Raw genomic sequence first — 17,094 nt, 5'->3', positions numbered from 1 at the left:
TATATGTTGTGCTGAGGATCTAACCCAGAGCTTCACATATGTTAGGCGAGCGCTCTACCGCTCAGCCACAACCTCAGCCCTGAAAATATTTTAAGATACATAGTTTCATGAGAAATTTCTTAAGAGTATAAGAAAAGCACTATGATACATAATGCAATGATAGCTTTCTGGTGGCTTAAAAGGTTAAAATATTTTAATATGAAATTTATTTGTGCAGATTTGGCGAAGAATCCAAACCTTTGTTAAAACAAACACAGCCTAAGTAGTCTCTACAGGGTAGATGAAAGTTTACTTCTCTAAAAATGAGAGGGGAAAAATACCAAAGAGATCATATATAATGGGGCAGACTTTCACACTGTTAAAATTTATGTTATCCTTTAATACTATGAGGAAGAAAAAGTTGTATTTAGGCTAAAAATTGGAAAATATAGGTAACTTGTTAATTTCAAACTAATTAGTTAAATAGATATATGGATTAGTCGATCATTCCATGAGTTTTGTAAGATAATAGGAATTTTCTTTTTCTTCTTCCTTTCCCTTCTTCAAAATTTCAGGTATGAAAACTGTATTCTTTTTTTTATTGGTGTCTTACAATTATGCATAATAATGACATACATTGTGATACATTCTTGCATGCATAATGGATAATTTGGTCTGTCTCATTCCCCTATAAATGATGGGGATTCTACCAGTCCAAATAGCATAAGAACAATAATAATATGAAATATCTTTGATGTGTCAAATTATAACCTTTTTCATATGAAAGTTCTCATGACATTTTAAATGTTAGTTCAAATGTTATGGCCAAAGCCTAGTGTGAGCAATATTTTTTCCTAACATCTAAAGTTCTCTTTTGAATTTTAAGCAGAATAGTACATATTGTTTCCATTATGAAACATTATGCATTCTAGTTTGCATAAGATAAAATTGTTGTCCTGGAAAAACTTATGGAACCAAAAGATAAATGATTAAAACTAATAAAAATACTTAAACTGCTTAGCTACATAATAAATATTTTATAATCAATTCAAGCATAATGGGAAAAGATCTAATTCAAAAGAAGAGTCAAAACAAAACAAGATATCTAGGAATAAACTGCACAAGAAGTTTATAGGACTTACGCTCCAAAGAAGTACAAAAGTGTATTAAAGGAAATAAAAGAACACTTGAACAGAGAGAAACAATTCTAATTCTGCATGCCAAATATTTAGTTGGCAATTTCTGGAGAGCAAGATTAAAGTTCATTTTTATTTCTTCTTTTTAATGAGCATAATTTAAAAATTTTTCTTTTTTAAAGAAAGAAAAAAATGCATTTTAAAAAGTATTAAGTTGACACAGTGGTTATTTCACTATGTAATGAGAAAACTTCATTATGATTTCCTTATGTTAGCAGTTGGAAGAGAATCTGGATTTCATGACACCAAGAATCCTTTAAGACATGAACTTGTAAATATATGCAAATAGTTCTTCATACTGAAACACTGAGTTATTTCTCAACTGTCCTATTCCACTAAAAGACATGATATATTAAAATACATTTGTCAAGTTTTATAGAAATTTAACATGTTAACATTACAATATCCACAAGGTCATTTTTAATGCTTTGTGGGAAAATGAGTAAATATATCAATAAATTAAACTATTTTTAAATTATAAAAGTGCAGCTAAAATATCAAATTGTATAGAAAATTATATGGTAAAAGTTAAAATTTCTGGGCTGGGGTTGTGGATCAGTGGCAGAACACTTGCTTTGCACATGTGAGGCATTGGGTTTGATCCTCAGACCCACATAAAAATAAGTAAACAAAATAAAGATATTGTGTCCAGGTACAACTAAAAATTTAAAAAATATATATTTTTTTAAAAGTTAAAATTTCTTGTTCTTTTAGTTCTAATTCCCAGTTGCATTTAGCCCTAGTAGTAGTTTTCAATATTTTATTTAATTTTTAAAAATTTTGCTTTAATTAGTTATACATACAAGTAGAAAGCATTTTGACACATCATACATGAATAGAGTAAAATTTCTCATTCTTCTGGTTGTACATGATGTAAAATCACATCAATCATGTAATCATACTTGCACATAGGGCAATAATGTCTGAGTCATTCAATATTTTATTTTATATTCTTTCAAAAGTTTTCTGGGCATATGCAAATACTTGCATAATTTTTATATAAATGGAATAATAATATATAGTTCTGAAACTTGATTTTCATTTAATAATATAACTTTACAATCTTTATTTTTAAAATTTTTTTTAAATTTTTTTAAATTTCTTACATACATGACAATAGAGCAATGCATTACAATCATAATTATTCATTCACAGCACAATTTTTGTAACTCTGTATATAAAGTATGTTCACGCCAAATTATGCCATTATACATGAGCTCTCTTATTATTATTTTTTTTGCATTACAATTCTTAATATACCTTTATACCACAATTTATCATATCTCTGTTTGTGTATAAGATATGTTGACAACAAATTCACATCTTCATACATGTATTTTGTATAATAATGTGGATCTCCTTACCATCTTTATCATATTATTTCTACATCCATGTTTGCACATTTAGCTATATATTTAATGACTGTAAAATGGTATGTATTCATTATTTTACTAGTACAAGAATTTAAAAAATAAGTTTTTAATTCTGGGGATACAAGAATGGCAATACAAGGATGACAAATCAATAAATATAATACATCACATCAATAGATCAAAGGACAAAAATCACATGATTATCCCAATAGAAAAAGAGAAAGCATATGATAATAATAATAATCAACATCCCTTCCTAATGATATCCTGAAAAAATTAGGCATGGAATGTTCATACCTCAATATAATAAAGGCTGTATATGGCAAACTGATAGCCAACATCATAGAGAATGGGGAAAAACTGAAAGCATTTCTTCTAACATTGAAAACAAGAAAATAACATCCACTCTTGCCATTTTTTATTCACTATAATGCTAGAAATTTTAGCCAAAACTATTAGTTAAGAGGAGGATGCATTATCCTTGTTGACAGGAAAATCTAAGAGTTCACCAAAAGATTTTTGGAATTGATAAATAAATTCAGCAAAGTAGCAGGAATCAAAATTTGCATGCAAAAGTCAGAAGTTTTTCTATACACTAATGATGAATTTGTTGAATAAGAAATTATTAAAGCAATTCCTTTCATAATAGTCACAAAAAAATAAAACAAAGTTTCTAGGAACAAACTTAACCAAGGATATAAAAAATCTCTACAGTGAAAATTATAAAACACCGAAGAAAGTGAAGACATTTGAAGTTAGAAGGACCTTCAAAGCTCATGAATTATAAGAATTAACATTAAAATGTCCTTAGTAGTCCAAGCAATATATAGAATCAATGCAATCCGTATACATAACAATGACATTCTCTAGAACTAGAAAAAAATAACCCTAAAATTCACATGGAAGCACAAAAGATCCTGAATATCCAAAGCAATTTGGGGCAAAAAGAAAAAAAACTGGAAACATTAAAATATCTGATTTCAAGATATAACTATTATACCACAGTGAAAAACACAGAATGGAATTTGCTAGAAATAGACAAATACACCTATGGAACAGAATAGAGAACACACATCTTTAGTCAAGTGATTCTCAAAACAAAGGAGCCAAAAATATACACTGGAGGAAGCCTCTTCAACAAATGGTGCTAGGTCATTTGGATATTCTCATGCAAAAGAGTGAAGATTGACCTCTCTCACTTTTTACAAAATACCAACTGAAAATATATCAAACGCCTTAATATAAAAACTTAAATTCTGAAACTATGCATTGAAAACAGGGGTAACCCTTCAAGATATTGGTATAGGCAATATTTTTCTCTGGATAGGATTCTAAAAGCACAGGAAACAAAAGCTAAAATTGAGAAATGAGATAACATCAAACTAAAATCTTCTGCATACCAAAGGAAACAAACAACAGATTAAAGAGATAATGTACAGAATGGGATAAAATCTTTGTCATGCATCAGGCAGAAGATATTAATATCCAGTATATTTAAATAGCTCAAAAAACTTAACCCAATTAAGAAATAGGGAAATGATCTGAATAGACAATTCTCAAAGGAAAAATGCAAATGGTGTTATGATTTAGATATGAGATATCCCGCCAAAGCTCCTGCATTCATGAAGAAATGTTTGGAGGTGAAATTGTTTAATTATGAGAGCTGTGACATAATCAGTGGATTAATCCATTTGATGAATTGATATTTTGAAAGGACTTTTTCACTGCGTGGTAACTATAGTAGGCAGAATATGGCAAAAGAAAGTAGGTCACTGGGATGTGCCCTACTTCTCTCTCTCTCTGCTTCCTGGCTGCCATGATCTGAGCAGCTTTACTCAGTCATGTCCTTCCACCATAATGTTCTGCCCCATCTTAGGCCCAGAACAATGAAATGGGCTGGCTATGGACTGAACCTCTGAAGCAATGAGCCCAAAATAAACCTTTCTTCCCTTAAGTTGTTCTTATCAGCTATTTTGGTCACAGTGATATAAAACTGACTAACAAATGGTCAATAAATGAGTGCGGGGGGGGGGGGGGGAACCTGCTTATTGTCATTAGACATCAGAAAAATGCAAATCAAAACTATGAGATTCCATCTCACCATAGACAGAATGGCTACTATGAAACAAAACCAAAACCAAAAAACAGTAGTGAGAACTTGAGAAGAACCATAATTCACTGTTGGTGGAAATATGAATTACTGTAGCCACTATGGAAAATAATATATGAAGGTTCCTCAAAAAACTAAAATAAAATTATCATATGTAGTTCTATCCTACTCTTGGGTATATATCTGAATGGAATTAAGTCAGCATACAAAAAAGAAACCTGCATACCCATGTTTATTGTGGCACTATTCACAATAGCCAAGTTATGGAATCAGATGAGGTACCCCTGTCAACAGATGAATGAATAAAGGATATATGGTGTGTGTGTGTGTGTGTGTGTGTGTATAATACTCATTTACTAGTCAGCCATAAAGAAGAATGAAATGGTGTCATTTGAAGGAAAATGGATGGAACTGAAGGACAACTTGTTAAACAAAATAAGCCAGAAACAGAAAAACAATTATTACAGGTTTTCTTTCATCTGTAGAAATAAACTTATAAAAATTAAGTGAAAAAATACAAATAAAGTTACAGCTCAAATATAAAAAAAATTTCTTAAAAATTATGCCCTTTCACTGCAAAACAAAATACCTAATCAGACAAAGACAATCTATAAAAATCTCTGCCCTTTTTATAATTCATATATATTTGCTTATGAAGCAAATGCCAAAATATAGTCAACCTTTGTGAATGTCTCTATTTTTATGTCTACAATAGTTCAAGAAGAGAGTCTAAATTAATGTTGCCAATAAAATGATTCAAACACAAACCTACTTATTTGCTCTTCCAGTCTGGGTAGCAGAGACAGGTAGAAATAAATGAGTCACCCAAAGCAAAGAACCTAGAAAAAGCCACTTTCTTTCTTTCTTTTTTTTTTTTTTTTTGTGGACCCTCCCTCCTCCTAGCACCTACAAGTGGAAACCTGCCTGACTACATTCTAGGAGCCAAGGGTAGTGCCTGGCGCACAGTAGGAATGCAGTCCTTTTTGGTGACATAATGGATGGATGACCCCTCCGTTTCCACTTTCTGTGGGACTTCAGAGTTCCAGAGAGTGGAGGTACTAAAATTGAGTCCCTCAGGCCTTAATTCTGTGACCTCAAAGCATTCCAAAAGTCCAAAACAAAAGGTATATATGCCTACTTAAAGCAATATATACTGTGTAAAATGTAAGACTTCCAGACATTTTTTGAGAAGACTAGATGAATTTACACTGCTTGTACTGACGGTCTTAGAAATTCTGGTCAGAAACCATGACTGGCAGTTTAAAATTTTGGCAAATCATCTTGCAAAAATTAAGTAATTATTTATGAAAAAATTCAATTTTCACTAATTTTGAATCATATCAAAGGATTCATGAAGGCAATCTTCTGTTTTGGAAAGTCTTGCCACTTTTCCTCCTTACTTGACTTTCTACTTTGCATATGCTTAAATATAAGATTTTTGTCAACGTTCTAACCATTTGGGAATTGACTTTCCCATCTTACACACCTGAACTTCATGTAAGAGGTTCACCTACTTTTTCCTGGTTCCTTATATTTCTAACCTCATTGTAAGTAGAAGTATATCATATAATTCATTCCTCTGAATCTTCTGAATAGATTTTTGCAATATAATTTTATGTACTCCCCTAGATCCTGCTATCATTACACAACTGCCTGAATGGATAATATCTTAAAAACCTATATATGTCATAGAGCTCCATGAGTTACCAAATGGTTTTTCATTGCTTTCCAGGGCAGAGTCCAAACTCAGCATAGGTGACAAAGACCTAGCCTCTTGGTTAGCCATTACTCCATATAAACACTTGACTAGTCCCAAACCCTTTGCAAAATCCCTAGTACACAATGCTGTGAAAAGAAAAATCATGCCCTAAAGATGTCCACAAAGGTCAGAATCTTTGAATATGTTATTTTACATAGCAAGGGAGAATTAAGGTTGCAAAGATAATTTTGGTTGCTATCTAATTAGCTGACCTAATATAGAGAGATTATCCTGGATTATCCATGTGAGCCTGTATAGGAGGGAGGCAAGAGGGTCATTATCAGAGAAGATGTACAACAGAAGCAGAGATCATGAAGAAAGATTGGAGGATACCTTTCTTCTTATTCTGGAAATGGCAAGAAAAGGCCATGACCCAAAGAATGCAAGTAACCTCTAGACAATAACATGGGCAAGGAAACATATTCTCCCCTAGAGATGAAATTCAGCCCTGCTGACTCCTTGATGTTAGCTAGTAAGACCTATTTTGGACATCTGACCTCTAGAATTCTAAGATAATATATTTGTATTATTTAACTCACTAAGTTTATAGCCATTTGATATTTAGCAATAAGGAATCTGACACTCTTGCACAACTTCTTGCCTTTGCACACACACTATTACAAACACTTGGAATGCCTTTCCCTGCTTACACCCCCCACCCCCCCACACCTATGGCCAACACCTACCTATTTTTCAGTCTCATCCTAAATAAGTATCCTCCTAGGACCTCTCCTAATTCAGATAGAAATGATTTCTCCCTCCATTGTGTTACTATTGTAACTTGTGTATAGCCATGAAATTGCTCTTATTTATTTGCACATTTGTTCAACGTCTACTATATACTAGATTTTATTCAAGTCTTTGAAGTAGACTTGCTACACCCAATCACTCCTTCTTCCCTAAAACTTGCTATCTTCCTTCATAGTGCTTCTCAATATGTGGCATTATGCCGTATATTACTATATATTTATTAAGTTGTTTATTATTCACCTTTAAAATTCAGATATATGTTCCATGAAACCCAGACCTTTATTGATTATCTGTAGTTCTCCAGAGTACCTTTGATATAGTTAAGCATATATTAGATACTCCATATACATTTGTTGAAAAAAAAAAAGCCTTAAGTGATTGCATTATAGATCACAGTCCTGGCCCTAATTTATGGTAGAATTAGAAGCAAATACAGTTTTCATCTCTTCTTCTCCAATTTTTAAATCTAGGCTGTATGAAACGAAAATTATTATGAACAGACTCCAAATCAAAACAGGCAGAAGATAAACATATATACAAAGTGAGGAAGGAAAAACTTGCCTACTTTATCTGATAAAATTTCAGTTCTGTTAGTTCTTATGAACTGGAGTTGACAGGTGCTCCTGATTAGCTATTCAGCTGCCAGTCATAACACACAATCCATTTATGTGGAAACATAGACAATATATCCATTTATTAGTAACCTAAGGATATCTAACTCATTTTACAATTCCAAGAGCATAAGATTATGAAGGACTTTTTTGCATGACAAAAACAGATAATCTGGACTCATCACCAACATATATTGAGTGAATGAAGTGAGATGCACTATGATACAAACCATAAGATATCATTACATAAATGTTCATGGACACACAACAATACTTTGTATTATTCCATTCTCTCCTCCACTACCTATCTCTCAATAAACCAAACTAAAGAGGATGGTGCATCTAGAGTTTATTACCAAAGGGACTTAGCTTTATCTGTAATATAGTCTTTATGTTTTTATGAAATGTATGCTTATATAATTAAGAGTAATAAATAAATTCCAAAGACTTTTTTCCAAAAATTTACTTCTAAATAATTATCTCTTATGTTGTAGAAAAACATGCCATGACTTCAGAGTTTATGTATGATTATCTAGAGGGTTGTGCTTATGAGATCCCCAGAGCCTGTTCACCCTTCACAGCCATTTCTGAACTTGCCAAGCTCAGACCACTTTCTTCAGTGTCTATACCCTAGTGAGCTGCAATAGCCCTATGATTCATGGCCTGAAATATCCAGTTAACTTTATCTTTAATTTGAGTATAGTTATATAATTTTTACACAAATTTGTTGTCCTTTGTATAGAAAAAAAATTTGACAACTTCTTTAACAAAATGATTAAAAATTCTTTATTCTTTCTTGTCATTAGTGGTCACAAATGCATTGATCTTTCTCTTGATTATAAGCTTGTTCATTAAAAGAGAACTGTTGAAGCCAAAGCCAAAAAAAGCAAGCTTATAAGGTTAAACAATTAAATGAAAATTTGATGTGCCTTTCACTATTACTGTAGAAATTTTATTTTTTCATGTTTGAAACTCACAGACATAACTAAGTGCTAATATCCATTCTTGTTTCCTTCCTAATAAATCCCAGTTTTATTCAAGACCAAGAAATTGCTCTAAGTGACCATGCAATACAGTTCGAGACAATGAGATATAAGCAGAGATTTGCTGGGCACTTAGTGATAAGACTTGTCTTCTCATATAGACAATCCCTTTCCTCCCTGCCCCTCCTTCTTTCTTCCTGCATGATATGTGGATGTGAAACTAGACATGAAGAAGCCATCTATGACTATGTAGCAACTATTAGAATGAAAGGTACATAACTTAACAACCATGAGAAGGAAGCCAAGAGACATTTGGGACACTGATATCAATAATCTTCTATATCTTTCTTAGACTACTTCCCTCAGGACATGTTGTTATGAGAAAAATAAATCCCCAAGCTTCTGCAAGTCAGGTTCTGTAATTTTCAGCCAAACAAAATTCTCAACTGATATATACTGGAATAATATGAAACACTCAGGAGATTATGGTGCCTCTCAAATAAAGCAATACAAAAAAATTTTCCTAGAACAATACCCATCAATAAAGACATGAGATAAAATCCTAGAAATTATTACCTTCATTGCTCTTCAATAGTAGCATGAGAGAATTACACATCTAGCTAAACTTCCCATTTTAAAACTCCAATAGGGTTTCATTTGCAACTTCAACTTAACTGAAAGAAAGTAGGTAAAAAATGTGTAGGTGGTTCTGGAAGAGGATTAAAAAAAACACACTCTCAAACTTCATTACACTATTAAAAAGTAACACACAGAAAAGAAGCAACAGAGAAGAATGTATCTGTGGGTTTGCAATACTCCAGAGTAAATAGCTTCTCCATAAAGGATTAATTATGCATGAAGCAGTTTCCTTCTAAAATGTTACACAAAAGGACTTTTTATTTCAATTTTAATAAAAAATAGCAATTTACCACACTTTATTAACAAAGATTATGAAACTCTTAATGACAGTGCCTGGAATATGCAAGCCACTAATATGTTTTGAATCAATGAAATAACTATAATAGGTAAGAGATTAATTCATTTTGTGCTATTGCCAGTTAAGTTTGAAAAGACCTCTAGGCTAGGAGGTAAAAAATGATAGAGACTATTAAAGGAGTAAAGATTGTGTTTAGAGGGAGGCAAAGAAAGAGTGGGGGAAAGCAAAGCAGAGTGAATAAGAGAAAGAGAAAACATAAAACTTCATTTCCTTCCTATTTCCTTTTCCAGGTCCCCAGAGTTTGGATCAAAACATAGCATTCTCTCTCACTATCCAGGCAGTATATTCTAGATCAGCAGCCCTGAAGTGCAAAGGAAGAAGACTGGATAATTTTGAAGAATCAACGTTGGTCTGAGGTAATAAACAACATTCACCCTGATCTACTTGTATCCAAGTGTTACACAGCACCCTGTAAATACACACACTCATTGTGTGTTAAAAACACATTTTAAAAAATATTGGTCTGGGTAGGATCCAGTGAGAGGAAGTGATAACTCAAGATGAGCAGTTTTCTTAGGGAGAAGAAAGTCTGACGTGAGAAGAGGATCACAATGGGGAGGAGAGTGAGAGGATGTCAGTCAGGCTTTACTCCTCTCAATTGTCATTCAACCTCATCATTCATGCAGGAGAGGAAGGGGCAATTCTTCACTGTCCTCATATTTCATGACCTCTTTGTAAAGGATCTGATTGGAATCATCTGAATGATAATTTCTAAGTCCTTTTACAAAACATCTCAGTAGTGTCTTATGAAAGCTAGGGAAGGTAAAGGAAAAATAAGACCTTTCTCCTAGAGAAGGAAAGAAGAGAGAATTCTCCTCTTTACAAAGAGAAGGGGTAAACAAAAGAGTGTTGGTGAGAAAGAAAAATTATCATGAACCACAGGATAAACAGTAAGGATTTGACTATATAGAATTTTGCCCTTAGCTTTTAAAAATACCATCAAAATGGGCCAAGGATGTAGTTCAGAGGCAAGTGTTTGCCCTATCTGTGCTAGGATGCAAGAGGCCCTAGGTTGCATCCCTAGCATTGCAAAAAAGAAAAAAAAACAAAAGCTCTATCAAAATATTTTGCTTCAAAATATAATGGTTAGTAACATATAAAACAGTCAATAATATAAGAGTACCTCTTGCTGGTGGCAATCAATGACACAAATGAAAATAAGTAACTACAACATCTCTAATAATCAGATTTTTTAAAGACCTAAAGAATTAGGAAGGAATTAAGAATTAGGAAGGTAGCAGTCAATTAATTCTCACACACATTGCTGGCTAACATATATAATCATTCTAGGTGACTATTTGGCAATGTGCCCAAATTCTTAACGTTTTTTCATACCATTTGACCCAGTGACAATTTTAGGGATATAACCCCAAAAAGATGAACACAATACATATATTTTCAAAGATACTTATGACAGTATTATTTATTTGGAGAAAGGCTGGAAATGAATTTAAAATGAATGATAATAGAGGATTGGTTAAATTCTACAATATCCATATAATGGGATGTTTTTTAAAAGATAATACTGAAGAATAACGCATTATATTAGACCAACAAAGAGGTCCTGTTATAGTTTAGATGTGATGTCCCCCAAAAGTGCACATGAGAGACAATGCAAGAAGTTTCAAAGGAGAAATTATTGCTTTATAACCTTGACCTAATCAGTGGATTAATCCTTAGTGGTAACTAGAGGCAGGTGAGGTGTGGCTGGAAGAAGTGGTTCACTGGGGCATGGCTATGGGATATACATTTTGTATCTGGAGCATGGAATATCTATCTCTCTATCTCTCTCTATCTCTCTCTCTCTCTCCTTCCTGATCATCATGTGGGCTGCTTCCCTCTGCCAAATTCTTCCTCCATGATGTTCGGCCTCACCTTAAGCACCGAGGAATGGAGTCTGCTGTCTATGGATTGAAACCTCTGAAACCGTGAGCCCTCAAATAAACTTTTCCTCCTCTACAGTTGTTCTGGTCAGATCTTTCAGTGACAGCAATAAAAAAAAAAAGAAGAAGAAAAAAAGCTGACTAAAACAGGCTCATTTAAAATGTAATTGAAATCAAACAGTACATTCTCAAAACCAAAGTATACCTAAACTCTACAGTAGTGTTGGGTTTGAGGTCAGTCTGCAGAAGATTGAATTTCAGCTCTACTGCTTATAAACGAAGGGACTATCAGCAAACTATTTAAAGGGTGAAAAAGACTCAATATTGTAAAAATGTCAACTCCTTCTAATTGATTTATATAATCTCAACTGAAATCCTAGGAGGTTTGTGTGTGTGTGTGTGTGTGAAAATTGGCAAGCTGATACCAAAATGGGTACATAAATGCAAAGGATGAAGAACAGCCTGGAGAATCCTGATGAAGAGAGCAATGCTGCAGGATTTACAATATCATACACTGAGATCCGTTATGAGCCTACAGTAATGAAGACAGTGTGTCACTGGAACAATGATGGGCATATAGGCCAATGAATGGTATAAAGGGACAAGAAATAGCTCCAACACCTGATTTATGACAGAGATGAGTCACACTGCTGTGAAGCATAGAAAAATAGTCTTCAATAGGTAGTTCTAGGTTAGTCAGCTATCCACAAGGAAAAAATGATTCTTGATCCTCTACACTCACAAAGATAAATTCCAGATGTATTGCAAATCTAAATGTGAATGATTTTAAAAAATGAAATAAAATGTTTACAAGAAAACAAAGGACAGCATATTCACGACTCTTAAGTTAGCAAAGAATATTTTAGTACTAATCATAAATGGAAGATGTAATAAGCTGTGAAATATTAAAATTGAAAACATTTGTTCATCCAAAGATACCAATAAGGGAATTAAAAAGTAAACCCCAAAGTAGGAAAATGATCTTCATACAAATGTGTGTAAAAAGACTTGGGCCCGTAATGAACATACACCACATACATACCCCCCCAAAAAAAATTAATAAGAAATTAAACAGGTAAGAAAGGATACCCAAGTAGCTAATGAACATATTAAAATATGCTCAACTTTAGTGAGAAAAGATAATTTTAAACCACAATGCAATACCCATTTAAATATGTTAGGACACTAAAAAGAAAAAGACCCAATGTTGGAAAGAAAGTAGAGCAACCAGAACATTTACATATTGTTGGTGGGAATGTAATTTGGTACATCTTCTCTAGAAAAAATCACCAGCAACTCAGCCTTCTTGACCTAGCTGTTTTACTCCTATGTGTACCCAATATAAATCTGCAATACAGTGTTTATAACAGCACTGTTTTAGTAGCTCCAAATTAGAGATTCCCCAGGTGATATGAACTGAATGTTGATGTCCCCACAAATTCATATGAAATTTAATAACCAATGTGAGCATACTAAGAGGTGAGACCTTTCAGAAAATTATAAAGTCACAAGGGCTTCTCCCTCATGAAATAGATTAGTGCTCTTAGAAAGGAATTTAAGGAAATGTGTTTGCCCTTCCTATCATGTGAAGATATTGCAACAAGGACCATCTCTGAAACAAAGAAAAAATCCTTACCAGACACCAAATCTGCCAGTACTTTCATAATGGACTTCCCAGTTTTTCTAAGTACTGTGAGCCATAAATTTCTGTTATTAAATGACAGTCTAAGGTATTTTATTACAGTAGCCCAAATGAACTTGCACACCAGACATGTACCAATGATAGAGGAACTGTTCATGAATTCACTTTTAGAGTTTTTGTTGGTGTAAATGGGACTGTGAGGTGGAGAAGGTAATGAAATATTCATTGTTACTAGTGCCTATTTGTATCTAGAAAATGATGCTCCCATTTCTGTCCAAAGGGAAGTTTGTATAAGGGAAAGAATATATAAAACAACAGATATCATTCTTCTTTGAAGTATATATTAACTTAATTGCCCTAAGATCTATTTTATAACTGCTAGCTAAGGTTTGACATGACAAAATGACAGAGTTGACAAACTTTTTTTTCTTTTTTATTTTTATTATTTTTTAAATTTTTATTATTAGTTGTTCAAAACATTACATACTTCTTGACATATAATATTTCATACATTTGATTCAAATGGGTTATGAACTCCCATTTTTACCCCGTATATAGATTGCAGAATCACATTGGTTACACATCCACTTTTTTACATACTGCCATACTAGTGTCTGTTGTATTCTGTTGCCTATCCTACCCTCTACTATCCCCCCTCCCCTCCCCTCCCTTCCCATCTTCTCTCTCTACCCCATCTACTGTAATTCATTTTTCCCCCTTGTTTTTTTTCCCTTTCCCCTCACTTCCTCTTATATGTAATTTTGTATAACAATGAGGGTCTCCTTCCATTTCCATGTAATTTCCCCTCTCTCTCCCTTTCCCTCCCACCTCTCGTCCCTGTTTAATGTTAATCTTCTCATGCTCTTCCTCCCTGCTGTGTTCTTAGTTGTTCTCCTTATATCAAAGAATACATTGGTATTTGTTTTTTAGGGATTGGCAGAGTTGACAAACTTGATAAAAGATTCTCAGCTAATTTTAAAACCAAATGTGAGCATTTTAATAATACAATATATTTTATATATCAATAAGTTACCTTAAAACTAATATTATAGAAGATTATTTACTGACATATTTACAAATATGAAAATTATAAAGCATGATACAAAATGAGAAGAATTCTAATTTCATAAAAATGTGTGTGTATATATATATATATATATATATATATATATATATATATACCCACTTATATATAAAGTGTGTATGAATATGTTTAATAAATAAAGGTAAAGTTACACATAAAAATGCAACAGAAATAACCTGAATTCAATGATTTTATTTGCTTTTTTTTTTTTTTTGCTCTGTACTTATTCAACAGAAAATGTTATATTTTTACAAGTTCAAAAATAATTTCTCTCATTTTCAAACAATGAATGACCTACAGAAAAGTTTCAGAAACAGTATATAGAAATACATTTTTCAGAAAGAATTCCATTTCAGAGGAATTGCTTCCCTGATTGCCCAACACTCTGAATACTTGAGTGTATCTGTCCTACAAACAAGGACATTCTTTGATAAAACCACAAGATAACCATTAAAAACAAGAGATTTAATGTTGATAATATTACCATCAAATATCCCAAGTTTTCCATAATGGGGATGGGGGGAGTATGGGAGGAATGGAGGAACTTTACATAGGGCCAATGGGATGGAGGGGAAGGGAGGGGGCGGCATGGGGGCAGGAAAGACAGTGGGATGAGAGGGACAGCATTACCCTAAGTACATGTTTGAAGACACGAATGGTGTGACTCTACTTTGTGTACATCCAGAGACATGAAAAATTGTGCTCTATATGTATAATATGAATTGAAATGTATTCTGTTGTCATGTCTAATTTTAACAAATAAGAATGAAAAAAAATCCAAGTTTTTCTAATTGTTCCAATTATGTCCTTTAGAGCAAAAGTTCCAGTTCAGGACAAGTGTCACATTTAAATACCATGTCACTTTAGTCTCCTTCAGTCTGGAAATAGCCATGCAGTCTATCTTTGACTTTCATGATCCTTTCACTTTGAAGATTACATGCAAGTTATGTTTTTGTTTTGTACAATGTTCTTCAATCTAGGTTTGTTTGGTGTTTCTTCATTGATTATGTATCTGTGGCAGGAATATCAGAGAAATGATACTGTGTTTTTCTATTTGTCCATTACTGATGAGGTTCACTTAGAACATTCAATTAAAATAGAATCAGTCAAGTTTCCCCTTATAGAGTTACTCTTTTTTCCACTTGCAATAAGTATTTTTGTGGAGAGGTACTTTGAAAATAATGAGGTTTAATTTATCATTAAACATACAATTTATGTATTCATTTATAATCTACACAGATTTATTTTATTCAACAGATTACAATCTGTTCTAATATTTATTTTGAGGCTCAAATTACCCCAAATTTGGCAAGTGGGAACCCCATTAATCTGGCTTCTATATCCTTTGTTTTGTAAAATATTTGTTAGCTCATAGTTTTGTAGATCAGAAGTCCAGCACGGCATGACTAGGTCCTTTGCTCAGAGTAAGACAAGATGAAATCAAGGTATCAACCAGATTGAATTCTTGTCCAGAGAATTCAAGGAAACCTATTTGCAAGTTCATTCTGGTTGTCAGTAAAATTCAATTACTTGCAGCTATAGGACTGAGGTCCCTATTTACTTTCTTATTGTCAGTCTGGGACTGCTGTTAATGACTACAGGTTGCCTGCATCCATTACAATGTGATTTCTTCCATCTTCAAAACCAGCCATGGATAATCACCATCATGTCAACTTCCTGTAATGCTTAGAATCTCTTTATTTCAACTCTCTGGTCTCTAGACTCAGAAATAAAAATTTCTTTTGATAAGATCAGGCCCACCAAAATAATCTTCTTTAAGGTCAACTATCAGGAGCCTTAATTACATCTTTCAATCTCTTGTTATATAATGTAACATAGTCACAAGAAGAGGTAGCTCCACATAGTCACACTTGTGGGAGTAATAAAGTGTGTGTGCAGTATGGGGAAGGCAATCTTGGAGGTCATCTTAGAAATCTGCATATTACATATGAAAAGTGATAATATAGTGTTTGGCACATAGTAAGCGAAATGTATTGTTAATTATCATTATTACTTATTATCTGAAAAATTTAAAGAAATCTTAAAAATAACAATGCCACAGTTAAGGTAAAATAATAGTCAGTTAATACCAGTAAAGAAATGTACATTGGTAGAACTTTTGGCCAGTCAACCTGGCAATATGTATTGAAAGCCCAGTGCTAGGAGTTTATCTTAATGATATAATCATAGGTACACAAAATATGTAAAAGAAGATATTAATTATAGTGTGATTTATAATAAATATCTTTTTAAAAACTCATTAATTTCATTTAGGAGAAAGACTAAATAATATGGCATAGGTATTCCACAAAATATTACAAAGCCTTAAAAAGAAAAACAAAATACAGACAAAAATACATGGTTGTAAAACATTGAATGAGAGGAGACATACTCATGTTATAAATAAAGGAATTACAAAATTGCTTATATAGTCATATAAAATTTTTATACAAACACTAAATGAATATCTTTCCTTTATCTCTTTTGAGCTACATAATAAACTTCTATATTAAAGGAGTTTTTCACCTCATCACATTGCCACAGGTCAAACAGGGCTTCTGGCAATTTCTTAGGGAGCTCTAGCATTCTTCCTGGAGTTTGAGGTTGACGTTTGGCAAGATAGGGTCACTTGAAAAGGAAAGGAACATAACCTGTCACCATCTGTCTGATCATGCCCATCTGCCAAAACCAGGGCATCCTGTAAAGGGAGGTTTTGCATTGTCTCTC

The sequence above is a fragment of the Marmota flaviventris genome, chromosome 11 (genome assembly GCF_047511675.1).
Source record: "Marmota flaviventris isolate mMarFla1 chromosome 11, mMarFla1.hap1, whole genome shotgun sequence".
Classification (NCBI taxonomy): domain Eukaryota; kingdom Metazoa; phylum Chordata; class Mammalia; order Rodentia; family Sciuridae; genus Marmota; species Marmota flaviventris.
Note: the sequence above shows the minus strand (reverse complement) of the source record.